General features: G+C 38.5%; 1 protein-coding gene and 1 pseudogene across 1 annotated transcript in view; one reads left to right on the forward strand and one right to left on the reverse strand.

The window, feature by feature from the left end:
* The window catches only part of clcn5a (chloride channel, voltage-sensitive 5a), a 90,856-nt gene that overhangs the window by 17,468 nt on the left and 55,282 nt on the right, over positions 1 to 18,106 (reverse strand). The gene's annotated exons all lie outside the window — the stretch shown is intronic.
* On the forward strand, positions 335 to 17,803 carry LOC127985580 (phosphorylase b kinase regulatory subunit alpha, skeletal muscle isoform-like; annotated as a pseudogene).

Here is an 18,106-nt window from a genome sequence, read left to right on the forward strand (position 1 = left end):
ACTCAACACTAATGACTGTCAGACTTCATCACTGGAATTTATTATTAAACCACAGCCACCACAAAATCATACTTAAACACCTATTTTTTTTTTTTACTTTGGGATCGTTCTGAGGTTAAATACAGATTTAAAATAATAAGATATTGTTTAACAGCTTTGATACCGTCTTTGAAATTAAGTCTTTGCATAGCTATGCCAGAAAACACTGCCATCTAACAATCCTTTGGAAAAAAACAAAACAGTTCATCTTAAAAAATAAAGCATAAACCCAAATAAGAAATAAAACAGTTCATTCACATTTAGTCTAAAACTACATCATGTTCACACAGCGCACACAACGCCTCTGTATTTCCGATTTCTCCCAATATGAAGGAGAAAGGAGACTTTGTCAGACATCAATCAATCATCTGATGTAACAGATACTACAGAACTGTCCATAAGGCTTTGACATTTGCCTACTTCACACTTGATACTTGTCCACCGGCAGCTAAACTAAGCTCACACTGCTAGTGAGATTGTAGAGATAAACTGCATATAGAAAGCAACCATAATGAGAAACCGCAGTAATTCTGGAGTGAAACTCACAACTATGCCAGAGCAGACAATCCTCTGTCACCAGGTGAGTCTAAAGCCACTATTATTATCTCTCTTTCTCTGATTATATGGGAACAGAACAGCACGAGTTGTGTTGCTCTTGGTACACAAACAAACACACTTGCTGTGTTGACATCTATGGAAATGGCAATGAAACAGCCTTGTGGAAAAGAAGGCCTACACGCATACTTTTAAGTAAGCAAATAATACACTTAAAGTGCAAACTGAATGTAATGTTAATATAGTTTATATTCATTTTAAGCACAATTAGTTGAATTCAAGACTGCTTTTAGCCAATTAAGTATGACTTAAATGCATTTTTATATGTGATCTTATAATGCTATCGTTAAAATGTGATTAAAATGTAATGGTAAATATACTGACAGACATGGCAAACTAAAATATAATTCAGTGTCATTTTATTGAAACCTGTATGATATGTATTTAAATACATATCTAATTACACAGTTGTAATGATGACGTTGTAATTTTGTACTTTCAAAATATATTAACACTAAGTGTGATTTTAAGTTTTAAGTGTGTTTTAGTTATTTTATTCAGAAAATTAGTGTACTTCAAAGAATGACAAAAGATTATTAAAGCAGTGATTTAAAATATAATGAAAAGTCCGAATTATAATTCAGAGTTCATCAAGTACACTTAAAGGGTCAGGTTACTAAAATTCTCTCATCATTTATAGACGCCGAAAGTGTTTCAAACCTGTTTGCTTTTATTTACTCTGCTGAACACAAAAGAAGATATTTTTTGTTCATACAATGGAAGTCATTGGAAATTTTTAGTAATCAGCATTCTTTGAAATATTTCCTTTTGTGTTCCACAAAAAATACACTTCTTTATGTAGATTAAGCTGGTCTTTTATTTCATTCAAAAGTACATTTTAAGCACATTTTTATTTACATGTTTTTTATTTTATTTTACATGTTAAAAACATATTTTTAGGATTTGAAGTACTCTACAAGTGCACATTCAATACAACTTATGCACACTTCATAGTTTACAGTTTGACTTTGGTTATTGATCATTATTTGTTATTTATTTCCATCATGCAACAGGATTGTGCTAATGGACAATTACAAAATATAAAGATTTAAAATACAGGCATAGATTTTAAAGTGTCATATGCTTTAAATGTCATAGGCCAGGCCATTGGTGATTGTCACATATGCAAACAATATATTTCATTTGATTATGGTAGACCCTCAAGATAATGACACATATATGGTTATATTTATATTTTATATAAATATATAAATGTATATATTTTGCAGGATCTGGTGACAGGATTACTTCCAGGAGATGAGACGTTAACTCACGCCTGGGTTAGAGACAATGTGTACTGCATCCTGTCTGTGTGGGCTCTAAGTCTGGCCTAAAGGAAGAATGCAGACAGCGATGAGGACAAAGGCAAAGCCAAAGCCTATGAACTGGATCAGGTCGGTTCATGCATATGAAGTGACTTGAGATACAAACAAAACCATACAGTTTTGTCAAAGGGCGTCAGAGACCATTTCTGACCAAGACTGTGAAAGACATTTAGTATTTTCTGCTCATTAGTGTTTGTGTCTGGGTAACCATGTAAATGCCAGAGGGTGAATTTTTGGGTCATGTTTTTAACATGGTCATAGCAGATGGAGAGTTAATGTCACGGTCACGGTCAAGGCTCACTGCTCTCTATCTCTCTCTCTCTTGTTCTGTGTCTCTTCTCATCCTGTAGAGTGTGGTCAAACTAATGTGAGGATTACTGCAGTGCACAATCAGACAGGTACAGACAAACAACATATCCCATTCTGTTATATGCAAATACTTATGTAGAAATCATTAATAAGCCCATGCTTTCCCACACTTCTTTTAGTTAATTCTCCAAACTTGTCAGAACACATTCTGATTAAATCTGACCAAACCAGCTTATCTTGCTCAGTGTATCTAGAGTATACAGTGTTGAATAGATAATGTTTTGCTGTAAATACTGAGTCATCATTATGGTGATCGTTTCAAAAGAAATTGCTTTGAAGAAGAACATACACTAATGATCAAAATGTCAACAAGTCAACAAGATTTATTCATGTTTTTCAAACAAGTCCTTTGTGCTTTTGTGATCTTCATTTTTCTTTTCTTTTTTATGTGAAATAAAAACAGCTTGTATTTGTCTTTTAGTATTTTTATTTTATTTTCAGCAGACGTTGCCCCACTTTGGATTATGTAATAAACAAAGTTAGCAAGAACAGCATTCATTTGAAATATAATTTTTTGTGACACTATAAATGTCATTATGATTAATTTAATGTTTGTTTGCTGAATAAAATTATACATTTCTTCCTTTCTATTATTATTATTATTTATAGTCTTTTTAATATAAAATAAGGACATATTATATAATAAAACAATACCATTACGAATACAGTCAGAATGTTCTCTAAACAGTTTTTAAATATAATTTATTTGCGATCTGAATGACAGTCTGCGCTCATTATCACATGACAACACATTATATTTGTGAGGCATTACTTAATTACTTTGTGCCAGTTAATTTTCTCTCAGAATGTATTAGCTTATTAAGTTTTAAAATGCATCACAGTGGTTAGCTATTGTACAGATGACTGTTTCAAAATCTTGCAAAAGCTTGTTTATAATTATTTGTGTGTGTGTGTGTGTGTGTGTGCGTTTTTTCATAAACAAAACATATTATATAGTATAAGTAAGTTAAATAAAATGTTTAACATGTATTCATAAAGCTAGGAAACAGATTAATGTACACATACACACTATTAATCAATGAAGATATGTTGGCTCCATGTTACTGAAATGTGACACTTTATTAGTGTCACGCTGTCAGTCTCTGTTTTCCTGGGTGTTCCCTAGTGAGCTCACTTCACCATAGGCACTGTAATTCCTCTAGTCTGGTCCTGTCTTCACAGTAATTGCACTCCAGTTAATCGCACAGGTGCAGGCAATCTATTGTCGTTAGTCTCCTTATGAATAGCTGTCCTTCCCTGTTGTTTGTATGGAGTCCTTACCATTTGTGTACTATGTTCTCGTCTCCCGAGACTTCCCATTACCTTCTCGTTCCTCTGAGTTTCCCATTCCGTTTCATCCGGTTCTCTCTTTTGTTTTGTTTTGTTTGTCTCCTTGGACTGTTTATTTTATACAACCCTTTTTGTTATTAAATCATTCCTTGCTATTGGATCTACCCTCTCCTTGTGTTCTCCTGATATACCCAATCGTCACAATTAGTGCATTGTGAAGCATGGAACAAATAGAAAATGGCACTCATGTTCCTATATACAGGTGCTGGTCATATAATTAGAATATCATCAAAAAGTTGATTATTTCACTAATTCCATTCAAAAAGTGAAACTTGTATATTATATTCATTCATTAAACACAGACTGATATATTTCAAATTTTTTTTTTTTAATTTTGATGATTATAACTGACAACTAAGGAAAATCTCAAATTCGTTATCTCTGAAAATCAGAATATTACTTAAGACCAATACAAAGAAAGGATTTTTAGAAATCTTGGCCAACTGAAAAGTATGAACATGAAAAGTATGAGCATGTAAAGCACTCAATACTTAGTTGGGGCTCCTTTTGCCTGAATAACTGCAGCAATGCGGCGTGGCTTGGAGTCGATCAGTGTGTGGCACTGCTCAGGTGTTATGAGAGCCCAGGTTGCTCTGATAGTGGCCTTTAGCTCTTCTACATTCTTGGGTATGGCATATCGCATCTTCCTCTTCACAATACCCCATAGATTTTCAATGGGATTAAGGTCAGGCGAGTTCGCTGGCCAATTAAGAACAGGGATACCATGGTCCTTAAAGGGAGGGTGAAATGCTATTTCATGCATACTGAGTTTTTTACACTGTTAAAGAGTTGGATTCCCATGCTAAACATGGACAAAGTTTCAAAAAATAAGTTGTACGTTTGAAGGAGTATTTTTGTTCCAAAAATAATGCTTCCGGTTTGTCACAAGTTTCGGAAAGTTTTTTTCGAGTATGGCTCTGTGTGACGTTAGATAGAGCGGAATTTCCTTATATGGGTCCTAAGGGCACGTCTGCCGGAAGAGCGCGCGCTCCCGTATAGTAGAGGACTGAGAGGCAGAGCACAGACTCACTGATCAGAGCGAGAGCGCCGCAAATTGTCACAAAAGAAGTGTGTTTTTGGTTGCCAGGGCAAGACAACCCTGCACAGATTACCAAAAGAGAAACAGCATTAAGGGACCAGGGGATGGAGTTTATTTTTACAGAGCATCAACGGAGTTGTGCAAGTGTTTTTGTTTGTTCCCTGCATTTCGAAGATGCTTGTTTTACAAACAAGGCCCAGTTTGACTCCGGATTTGCACATCGTTTATTTCTTAAGGATAATGCAGTCCCAACGAAAAAGGGTCACAATTGTGTGTTGGAACCACATGCGGTGAGTAAAACTGCTTCAAATATCTCTGCCTCCTTGTTAGTGCGTCCGCCTCCCATGCCGGAGACCCGGGTTCGAGCCCTGCTCGGAGCGAGTCATTGCTGCTGCTGCTGTCGTTCAGTTTTAGCCTCGGGATCTGATTCTGGGTCATAAATAAGTGGCTGAATCTGACTGTTAGCCATGGTTTGTTTTGGATGATGTTTTTTTCCTCACGGTAATGTCACAGCTTCCAAACGCTCTCAACGCAAAAGCTTACTCGCGCTCGTGATTCTTTAGCTCCGCCCACACGTCACGCCTCCAGCCGGTCATGTTTTTCTGGGAAAAATTGGTACAGACTATCTTTCTCTTATGAATATAATAAAACTAAAGACTTTTTGGAGTTATGAAGGATGCAGTACTACTCTATAGGTACTCAAGATTAACAGGATATTGATTGAAAACGAGCATTTCACCCCCCCTTTAAACCAGGTACTTGTTGCTTTAGCTCTGTGTGCAGGTGCCAAGTCTTGTTGGAAAATTTAATCTGCATCTCCATAAAGTTGGTCAGCAGCAGGAAGCATGAAGTGCTCTAAAACATCCTGGTATACGGCTGCATTGAACTTAGACCTCAGAAAACACAATGGACCAACACAAGCAGATGATATGGCACCCCAAACCATCACTGACTGAGGAAACTTTACACTGGACCTCAAGCAACGTGGATTGTGTGCCTCTCCACTCTTCCTCCAGACTCTGGGACCCTGCTTTCCAAAAGAAATGCAAAATTTACTTTCATCAGAGAACATAACTTTGGACCACTTAGCAGCAGTCCAGTCCTTTTTGTCTTTAGACACTTCTGACACTGTCTGTTGTTCAAGAGTGGCACCTATATATATATATATATATATATATATATATATTTGTTGTCATTATAAGATGCAAGAATTACACATGTTGCCTGGTTTACAGTTCTGTTCAAGAATGAAGCGGCATGTGAACCAGCCTTGTCATAGAAACAAAGACTTTTTGTACAGTAACTCTAAACCTGTTTCATTTTCAGCTGGATAAGGTGGAGAAGTTCAAGTACAGCAAAAGCACCAAAGATTGCCTTCATGCTAAATACCATACAGGAGCTTCTGCAACTGTTGTTGATGATCAGGAATGGGGTCATCTATAGGTGGATGCCATGCTCTTTCTGGCCTATCAGGTTGACTTTAACTTCTCACTTTTAAAGTAAAGTTTCTGACATGCAAACGAATGCATTGTGTTATGGAATCAGAGTGCATTTTTTTCGAAGTGTCTGAACATGTTCTTGTGTGGAAAAGGGCTGAAAATTGTATATACCCCCAATGAGGTCGATGTTGTCCAGAATCTGATCTTTTACATTAAATCTGATTATAAAGTGGCGGTAAGCACCATTATGCTGTTATGATACAGAAAGTTTTGCATGAATATTACAACTGTAAATGATTCTCAGGATTTTGGAATGTGGGAACGAGGAGACAAGATGAAAAAAGGGATCCCTGAGATAAATGGCAGCTCTATTGGAATGGCAAAGGTAAAATATTTATATTTTTAGTGATAAATTGCATAATCAGTTAAGAATTGGTTTCACATGTCAAGCAAGTGTCAAATAATGATCTCTGTGTGATAAAATAATATGACCTCTTGCGGCATGTTTTTTCCAAGGGCGGCCCAGAGTCCGTTGTGCACTCTTTAGCCGATGACCTTCAGAACTGCCAAGAAACAAACTCATTTATGATTTCACACATAGGAGGACAGCATCCTTTATGCCTCCCATAAATAACAGAATGTGTTTCTCTTTTTTAAGCCTTTTCAATAGTCTAAAGAAGTAGATGCTGGTGTTCACACATTATATGTTACTTCTATGAGTGTGGTTGTCTTTTGTATTGGCATTTGGAGCTTATTCCCACACAGTCATTATTTTCTAAGGACCCGAATCCAAATGTACTACAAGTCATCAGAGCTGAAGCTCTTCCTGAACCTCATCCTTCAGATTCCTGGACATACCTCATCCTGGATAGTGTTTTTATCAATAGTCCAGAACAGGTACAGACAACTCACTACAGACATCAAATGAAACCTGCTATTGAATTTAGAATACAATGCTATGCTTGTTCCTCTCTTATTTAGGCTCAGGAGTACAGAGAGGCTTTTGACAGCATTCTCATCAGAGGGAAGAATGGATTACGATTGGTCCCTGAGCTTTATAATGTTCCTCCAGATAAGGTACAGTCTGAGCACACTTAGTTATTTTGCTCTTGACACTAAAGCATTGGATTTTGTACTGTTATGATGAAACCAGATTCCTGGTTGAGTGATTCTTGGTGGGTTATTCCAAAGGAAAAATGGACTTTCACCCTGTGTGTGTCATTTCAACTAGGTTGATGAAGAGTATGTTAATCCTCACACCGTGGAGAGGGTGCCAGTAGGCAAGTGTCCACTGAAATGGGGCCAGTCTCTGTACATATTGGGTAACCTGCTGGCAGAGGTACAGTAAATTCCACTAAAATCGATCTATATGCTAATGCTGTACTGCAGTGTTTCTCAATCGGTTTCTTGAGGCCGTGCTGCAAATTATGTCTCTCTTATGAAATACATCAGTTGCCACTCATTCATCCTGTTCATCTCTTCAGTACAGTTCAATGCAATAATTTAAATCAGAGAATGCCATGCAACAACATTTCACTCCATATTATTTATATATACACTACCATCTAAGTAGGGTCGGTAGGATATTTTCAAAGAAGTTCTTCTAATTTTATTATAGTTTATATAATATTATACATAATATATAATAAAAATTGTATTCAGTTAAAGGGTTAGTTCAGCCAAGAATTTAAATTAAGCCATAAATTACAAACCCTGAAGTCATCCTAGGTGTATATGACTTTCTTCTTTCAGACAAATCCAATTGAAGCTATTTTAAAAATTGTCTTTGATCTTTTAAGCGATTTATGTCATGGTGTGGTGCCGGAGAGAAGCATGTAAACGAGGTAGATAATGATACGAAGTCTTTAATAATCCACATAGGGGTAATCCAAGGGCAGGAGGCAGAAACACACGTATAAATCTATGAGATCGCACAACCAAACACTGAACAGACTGCAGCTTATAAGGGGAATGGTAACGAAGATCATTACAAGACACAACTGGGAACAATACAAACAAATTAATTAAACACAACTGAAGACAGGGGGAGGGGGCCAGCAGACAGATACCACGGAGGGAGGAGCCAGGAGGAACCTGGAGCAGGAGGAGTCAGGTGGGACCCGGGCCACAGCTATGAGGCAGAGAGCCAAGGTGGAGCAGATGGCACTGGTGACCGAAGCAAAAGTGGGGATCCGTAAGGCCATGGTGGAGCCGGAGTGACCAAGGACTGAGGTGGATCCGGAGGAAAGGTGGAGCCTGACGGAGCCTGAGGAATGGAGGAATGAGGCAGAGCCAGAGGAGTGAAGTCCAGAGGCGGTGGATGGTCGACGACAGACCAAGGCGGAGCCGGAGGGACATGGGAGCCCGACGGAGCAGGTGGACTGATGGGCCACGGTGGAGAGGAGGGAGCTAGGAGACATGGTGGAGCTGCTGGGTTGAAGGGCCAAGGCGGAGTCCAAGGACTCAGAGGCTGGAGGCGGAGACAAGGGATCCTCCAGCCACGACGCCGATGAGGCCGGACAACCAAACACTGAACAGACTGCAACTTATAAGGGTAACGGTAACGAAGATAATTACAAGACACACCTGGGAACAATACAAACTAATCAACCAAACAAATTCACAAATCCACATGATGAGGACAGGAACTGGAAGGACCAAATAAGGAAACCGAAACGAAAATGGATTAGCTTTTTATTAAAATTATCTTGGACTGATGCAATGCAACACCCTCTGAGTGGCATCAAACAGCTTGAAAGATCAAAGACAATTTTTTTCATAACTGGATTCGTATGAAAGAATAAATATTAAGCAGTACAACTGTTTTCAATATGGATAATAATAAGAAAAGTTTCTTGAGTGTCAAATTATCATAAAAAATTATTTGTGAGGAATCATGTAACATTCAAGATTGCAGTAATGAGCTTTGCAGCTTTGCCATTACGGGAATAAAATACATTTTTAACATATATTAAAATGGAAAACAGTTATTTTAAAGTGAAATAATATTTCACAATATGGTTATTTTTTACTGATCAAATACAGCCCTGGTGAGCATAAATGTCTTAATTCAGAAACCTTATAAATCTTACCAACCCCATACTTTTGAAAAATAACTAACATAATACTATAAAATATATTTATTTAAATAATGTTATTAAATTCCATAGATAGATCATATACATTTGTATATAGCTACAATTAATTATACTCATAAATCATACTCATACATCATAAAACTATTTGTTTAACGGTTTTTCCCATGGTTTGGGGAAGGAGCATTGTATTTGAAGATATTGTTTATTGTGGCATTGCTTGTGAATTTTATTTTGTAGGTTGCTTTGAATATACATGTTTGCTAAATGAATAAATTCTGTTGCACATGAATGTTGATACTGACATATGCATCAATTCGTTTGTGGCTGTGAAGCTGAGAAAACATGTCATGATAATAGCATGTATCTGTACTGTATATGTGAAATCATGATTGTTTTGAATTTGGGTTTTTATCATCTGTAGATCAATAGATGCCTCTCCACTGTTCCCAAGCCTGATGTTGTGGTTCAAGGTAAGACCTATGTTTGACAGTAGCTTAATCTGGGTAAAAACTATTTAGAAACCTGTTTGATGTTGCATATTACATAAGTATTCCATCTCACCATATTTACACTGGCCGTTTTCCATTCTTGTATTTTCAGTGTCTCTGCTGGCAGAAAACGATGAGATTAAACAGCTCCTGCAGAGCCATGGCATTGACGCAGAAACCCTGGAGGACGTTCACCCAATATGAGTTCAGCCCTCCAGAGTCCTCAGTCACATCTATGCCAAACTAGGTGAGCTCAGGGTAGAAATCAAGGGAAGAACTCCAGGCACCTTAATACATCGCAAATTGTTTCACAACAACTTATAAACAGAAATAAAAAATAAATTATGTAAAATTCTTCAAATATGAGACAAATTCTGCTGTTAAGTATTTCTAAAAAAGGGATAATATTATTTGTCAGTTCAGTGTTGATTCAGTTCAGTTCAATAACTATATGTTAGTCAATTATGAAAAATGTAAATTCAGAGATTCAGGTGATACTGTTGTTACATGGAGAAAGAAAACACTATATTGTTCCACTATATTGGATCTGGGCAGCTGTTAGAGTGACAGCAGTCTAATATTCCTGCTATCTGTCATTCATGTTAATCAAACAACCGAAGAGAGAAAATCTCTCACTGCTCTTGACTAAATCACTTTTGTAACTTTAATAAGAAGAAACATTTAATTTACACAGTGAAGAATATGCAGTGATGTTATTAATTTGATTACTTTGTGCAATGTAAGTAGCATCTTTTATTTATAGTTTACTTGTCTTCAGTGAGCTTGAGTTTTTTTATGTGTATGTGTTTGATATCATAAAGACCTTATTTATGCTAAAATAACTATATTGTGATATATATCAATATCATGAAATTAAATGACTCCATCGAGTTAAATGTGGCATTGAGCAGGGCGTAGCAGTCTGGCGCCATGGATGCTCGAGGCGGTGGGCTGGAGTGAGTTGCCGGGGATGGACGAACTCGCTGCCAGCCGCCCGCAATGTGGAGGGGCGGATGCCGTCCGTGAGGGAGCAGAGGAGTCAGCGCCATTCGCCAGGGGGCCGGAACCTGCTGCCACCCCATAGAATGAGGAGGAGCAGGGAAAGGGGAACTCCTGCCGGATGCCCAAAACCAGAGGAGCCATCGCCATCCACCGGGCGCCGGAGGAGTGTTGTGCAGTACCCTGAGGACCGGAAGTTTTTTTCTCCTCTCTCCCCTCTGTCACTCCTCATCCTTCCATCTCCTTTTCCACAGTCTCGGGAGTACCTTTAACTGGGAAACTTTCAGCTTTTCTTGACACCTCCTGTTGTGTACATCTTACATTTATGGACTGTGGTGAGTGAGTCATCAGCTAGCAGCACGAATAAGGAGCTTTTCTCTTGAAAAGTGTAAAACCATAAAGTAGTGGTCTCAAACTCAATCCCTGGAGGGCCACAGCTCTGCAGAGTTTAGCTCCAACCAGCTCCAAATCACACCTGCTTGTAAGTTTCTTGTAATCCTGAAGACCTTGATTAGCTAGAGCAATGTGTTTGATTAGGGTTGGAGCAAAAGTGTGCAGAGCTGTGGCCCTCCAGGAATTGAGTTTGAGAACAATTTCATAAAGGGATAGTTCTTTCAATTAGAAAAATTACTTTCTACTGTGGAACACAAAAGAAGATGTTTTGAAAAATTTCACTGAAGAGTCCACTGTGGCTGCTGACTTTCAAAACAGAAAAAAATATCTTCTTTTGTGTCAAACACAAGAATGTAATAACGATTCAGAACATCATGTCTTTCATTTTAAAGATTTAATAATTTTCTTATTTTATTAAAAAGTTACCAACTAACATTTTTATTTGGATAATTAAGTCAAGTTGCCAGGGGTTGTTGGTTGTGACAACTTACCGTTTTTCCCGTTTCTGCTTGACTTTTCTGTTTTTTTTTTTTTTAATGTGCCTGCAGTTGACAGTCACTGTGACAGTTTACGTAGCTGCATGGGTGGATGGATGCTTGAGAGGCAATTCTGTGATGGAGCAGTAACTGCTGTGACAGTTTTATATATTGACATGTGGTGAAATACTCAATTGCTTCTCAAATGTGACAGAAAACGTGCTCAATCCTTTGAGGTTTTTATTTAATTGTGTGTGTGTGCAGAGGTGGATGTGTATCTGGACTGTGTATCTGGCTGTGTATCTGGACCAGCTGCTGGCAGTTCCTCAGCAGAGTCTCATTGGTGCCATTAAAGGAGGCCTCAGCTGCTTCAGGGCAGCAGCCAAAAAGACACGGGAGATGGTGTCTCTTGTGCACAAAGCTAGAATGCTCAGTATACACAGCAAGTTTTTAGTCAGTAATTTTGAAGCTGTTCAGTGAACAGTCGCCTTTGCAAATGCTCAAAAATAATTAATTTTTCATATTTCATTTTATTTGAACCTCTCTGCAGATGAACATATGTACCTTCCAACTAACTTTTCTGTTCTCCGGCACCAAACCTTAATTTGAAGGATAAAAAAGAAAAGATAGATAGCACAAAATTACAGGCTTTCACTGTGAACATCTGAGCAATATTTGAAATCATCTGGCTGCCTCTGTACTCCAAATTGTATGCTTGATTTTTTTTTTACCAGGTTCTAGAAGTAAAAATCCCACTCACTCCTACACAGAAACAGTTTTAACCTTCCAATAAAGACTTACAGTGATCTTAAAGGATGTTAGGTGATTGCATAATGTAAATTGAAGGTTGAATATTGTATATTTAAGGTTGAATATTGCATATTAATGTTCTCTTCCATAGGTTCACTCGACGCTGTACAGCAATGGGAATGACTTCTGGGTGTGCCAGTTGTTTGAAGCCTTTATAGAATCATGTCAATTCATTGGCTGATGGTGTTGGCGCTGCCTTGATGCACTTATGTTGCCATCCTTAAAGATTTAGTTCACCCAAAAATGGAAATTAGCACATAAATTACTCACCCTCTAGCCATCCTAGGTGTATATGACTTCCTTCTTTCAGACGAATCCAGTCAGAGTTATATTAAAAATTGTCTTTGATCTTTCAAGCTGTTTAATGCCTCTCAGTGGGTGTTGCATTGCTTCAGTCCAAAAGAAATGAAATAAAAAGTGCCCACCCATAAAAAAAATAGTGGGTTCTATGAGGTAGGGCTTTAACGCCATTCAGGATATCAAGGATTTGCTGGCTATGCACCTCTTGCCATCTTTGGCTAATTCCTGGAAGTTCTGTCTTCCAAGAACACTGTACTTGCTATAGGGTGTTCTGTGGCAGGCTCGGTAGCTGCAGAGCACCACCTGCAGCTTAATCACAAATAGATCCATGAGGAGGAGAATGTTTTTCTCCTTGTTACCCCCATCTCTCAGTCTGGGCTGTTTGGGGAGACAGTCAACTCTGTGGTTGAAAAATGTCAAGCAGCCAAGTCTCAGTCAACTATCCCCAAGCAGTTTATGCCCAAAAGGGGGCAGGAGGCCTCTAACCCCTTCTGTTCCTTGCCCAGGAAGTAGACTGCCAGTAGGAGCAGTGACCTGGTTCATCCCCCACCGCCCATGGTCTGGGGATCCTGCAGCCATCCATTTCCTCCCCAGTGACCCTGCAAAGCGGCTTCAGCTCCAATGAGTCACTCCTGACTCGCATTTCAGGAAGAGGAGAGAGCTCTCCTCACCTTATGAGGCCGATCAAGACCATTCAAACATTTCTGCCCGCCTCTAACATGCTCTTCTCATTCAGTTCTGTCACATCCGCTGCCCAGCGTGTTTCCGTGTGCAGCAATAATTCAGCCTTGTCTTTCAAAGTGGGGCATGGGAGATGAACCAGGCTTTCTCACCTTCCCTTATGTTCTTTTTGTCATGCACCATCTCCTCATTAGATGCACCTTTAGAGAAAAATGCATCTTTATGGATTTTATAATGAAGAATTTGATTTGAATTATTTCATTTTAAAGTAGTAATTTTAAGCTTTCTATAGAAATGTTTATCAAGTATGTGAGGCAAGTATTCGCTGAGTTTTGGTGAAGCGCTCCTGTTCAAGACTGAGATGGCAGAAAGTGTATCTTATTTTTCTTTATTTATATAAAAGCACAATATTTTGTTGACATTGTGAATGCACACAAATAAAAGTTTACAGTTAATACTTTAACTGTTTTATATCTATAGATTTTATATTAGACAAATGATGATTTGAAAAGACTAAATTGATCAAACATATGATCAACTCACTGACTGTCGCTTGCCACTTTGTTGTAACTTTCAAAAGCACATAAAAGAATGCTCCAAGCATTTTTCTAAATGAACTTAAAAAGCTAAATTAAATATAATCAATTTCCCATTACTGTAATGCCAGGCCAGCAAAGGGAGTCCTCACCTGAGTATTGAAAGTCACGCTCCCTCTGCTGCCTCATTGGTGAATTCCTGTTTGGCAACCATAAAGCAATCAAACACACCTGATTCAGACCATCAGCTCATTAGTAGATACTCCGAGACTTGAATTGAGCTGCTGTTTGGAAATCTGATTCCCTAATTCGTACCTCTTATGAATACTTTAAACAACAGCTAATTGATGTGTTTGAACATCCTGCTGGGGGCAGGGATTTTTTGACACATTTACTTCATATGTCCTAAGGAAATCATTTAGCAACACAACGCTGGCAGCACAGAGTGAATGGAATGATGTCTGAAAGCAGTTTTCCAGCAAAGCCTAACTCAAGAACTTCAAGCAGAACTGGCCTACGTGATACTTCAAGTTTAGTTTAAGTTAGTGCATTTAGCTATAAGGATTGGTAACTTAATAAGGAATGCTCAAAAAGGAATTCTCATGGGTTATTGTCAAGCACATCAACTTTTTACCAGTCACACTCAGTTCCCCTGGTCACCAATCAGGAAGCTTAGCAACTGGGTCTCTCAAGGCTCTCTGAGGAGGAGAGCGTTCAACGACGACAGCACAACTTAAGTGTTTCTATTGTGGAGAGGCTGGACATCATAGGTTGAAGTGCCCACACAAGACTCTGATATTCTCCAAATCCAAACCCCGGGTAAATATTGATAAATTCTTTCTCCTGCCATTTAAAATGCTCACCATTCCTGTTCAACTTGCTTCTGATGAGAAGTCAATTTTGTTAGCAGCACTGATCAACTCTGGAGCTGCCTTAAACCTCATTCACAAGGATATCATCATCAAATACAAAATTACCCCTAAATCTTGGAAACCACCAACCAAGATCTGAGTAGTTGATAACACACCCATTGGAGATGGCATAACGGAACAAACTCACCCCATTCAACTCCAAGTTGGCCTGTTCCATCAAGAGGCTATCTCATTTTATGTAATCAACTTTCCAAGAAATTAAAACATCTTAGGCTTTCCTTGGCTATTTAATGATTTGTGGCTTGTTCGGCAGGGCAGAGGTAGACCTCTTTCCAGCGCTGGAAGTGGACCCTTTTGTTCTCCCAGAATTCCCCAGCACCTTAGGGCATAGATGCTTTTGCTCATCTGTGGCTGAACCTGGAACTGTATGCGTTTCTGCCTGTCAAGCTGATTCTGGCAGTCTTGGGCAGGGTGAAGGACAGCGGGGTCCATTTCCTGCTCATAGCCCTGTTCTGGCCATCACAGATTTTAGAGTTGATTTCAATTATGGATCGCCCACTGAAGGAGATTCCGATCAGAGTAGATCTGCTATCTCAGCTTCAAGGCAAGATCTGGCACCCTCAACCTGAGATCTGAAAGCTGTGGGTATGGACCATCAAAGGTCACAATCTTTGACTTCTAGTCCTCTCATTGTTGCTCTTTTGTTGGCGCTAACTTCTTTAAAGTGATTCAGGGATTTGCAAGCTCTCTCAGTCAGTGAGATGTGTATGGACTTTGCCTGGGTGTGGTAAAAGCAACCTTACGTCCCAGGCCAGGCTATGCATGTTCCCAAGGTTTTGTCCACATCATTTTGCTCTCAGGTGGTCACCCTTCACTCTTTCCATCCTCCTCTTTTTCCTTCAGGCAAGGATGAGAGACTTCACGTGTTCTGCCCTGTCCGAGCTTTGAAGCTCTATGTGGGCCGCTGTAGCCGTTGCAGAAAATCTCTTTAGCTGTTAGTATGCTTTGATTCTGGCCACCGTGGGTTTGCCTCATCAAAATTTCTCCTTGGGTTATGGAAGTTATTTCGCTTGCTTAAGAGGTGTGTAGTCTTCACCTCTCAGCGTTCAGGCACATTCCACCAGGTGTGTGACTTCCTCTCAGGCTCTTTTTAGATCTTGACACGGCTCCTGGTTTCTAGGTCTTATCCACTTGAATCAGCTGTGGATTCTATCTCGTTCATCATCGGGCCAGATATGGCAGTGCTTTAGCTTGACATATTTGGTATATTGTTCCCATTGCATCATAGCTATGCAGCGTCAAATGAACCTATGAAAGGGAATGTCTCAGGTCACAGTGTCTCATTCCCTACTCGGACAACATGGGTTACGCAAGTAACCCAACGGTTTACACCTGTACATTATGTATTTTTCCTCCTAACAAATCAGCAGAAAATCAGATGATGTATTGGTGACATTTTTCTTACCTTTTTATTAAAGACATAATGCAGAGAATTGATCAAAAGTGACAGTAAAGACTTCAATGATTCAGATTTAAAAATAAATTGTTCTTTTGAATTTGTTTATCAAAAAATCCTGGAAAAAGTATCACATAAGCAGCAATACTGTTTTCTGTTGAAGCCCCTTTCCACCATAAAATAAAAAATAAAAAAGTAAATTGCAAGTTACCTTACAATTTTTCTTGCAATTGGGAGTAACTTCTCTCAATTCTGTCTTTCTCAGAATTGCACAATGTAGACTCTCACCTCTCACAATTGTAAGATGTAAACTTTTTTACATTTTAAAATGTAATTTTTATAAAAAAGTTATAAAAAAAGAATTGCGAGATGTACTGTAAACTTGCAGTTGCGATAAAATCTAATGTTCTCAGAAATTATGAGTTTATATCTCACAATTCCAATTTAATAACTTTTTCTGATTTTCTGAGAAATCTCTATATGGATCAAATAAATAGAAAAACTGCTCTCTGAAACTGTTAAAAAAGGCTTTAATGCAGGTGTCCACATCCAACAAAGAGCTGTAATGACTTTTTCTCCTGTGAAGGCATCTGAGACTAAGGCCCTTCAACCCATGAACTTGCCCAGAGACAACAATGGTGGGATTGAATACCCAGCCTTAGTGCAGATCAAAGTCAGAACTTGTGGGCTCAGGCTGATATTCTCTACATTATAGTCAAAGACAAGTCAGTACCACTGAAATCTGTGTCCTACAAAAGAGATGTACTGTGTGACTGTGGAGGTTGAGGATTGTTTTGAAATAAAATAATGTTGGGATTTCTTTTATAAGAGTAATAGATTGGGACACCAAGCCACATGGGAAAGGTAGGATGGTAAGATGACTACTAATTGATTCATATGAAAAGTCAGGAAACCTAAAACACTGGGGCCTCATCCAGATGATCTCTGGGATACTACACAAGAAAGTAGAAGAGCTGGATGCTGTGAGTAGCAGTTTTCCTGTATCTGCATATAAATTAATCAAATTTTTCTCTGAATGGGGTTATTATATAATTTCTTTCCATTAACAGGCCTGCTTGGATTTACTAATTCATCAGAAACATCTAACAGTTGGCCTTCCTCCTGAACCAAGAGAGAAAACTATTTCAGAGTGAGTATGTAACACACCTGTTCACATTCAAGTTTAGCTGTTCATACTACAATCTTTGTCTCCATATAGCCCAATACCCCAGATAAGTTGGCATGACTGATCGATGAGGCTAGCGAGAACAACCTCACCATCGCCATTCTCACTCATGTTAGAGCTACGGGTCAGATCCACATCTCAGTCTTGTACATTTTAATTCCACTGACACTCTCCTGCTCCTGGCAGGAGATAATGGTGTTTCTGGTTATGAATATTCTAACCCAGACTAAAATCTTCAGTGATTTTTTTTTGCCTCTGAATTGGCCTCATTCTTCAGGTCAGAGCTCGCCTGGTCCCTCTACTGTTCATATGTCTCAGTTCCTGCTTCATAAACTTAATTAATAAATATTTAACCATTTAACCTTTGACATGCAGTAAACTATTTAGTTTATTATGTTTTATTAGGACTGGACTTAGAATTACCTAAACAGTGATTGGTTTAATGTGCAATGATATGGAAATAAAATGACATTGACTTGAGCTACTTTAAATTATTCAATCATCTGCTGAAACATTATCTTTGAATTATCTTCATTTGAGGAATTTCTCAATTATTGATATATTCTACCTTTCAAAAGAAATAATATACACATTTTCAGTGGCGGAGTTTGGATTCAAAAAAGGAGTACAGTATA

This window comes from Carassius gibelio, chromosome B21, assembly GCF_023724105.1.
Source record: "Carassius gibelio isolate Cgi1373 ecotype wild population from Czech Republic chromosome B21, carGib1.2-hapl.c, whole genome shotgun sequence".
Lineage (NCBI taxonomy): Eukaryota > Metazoa > Chordata > Actinopteri > Cypriniformes > Cyprinidae > Carassius > Carassius gibelio.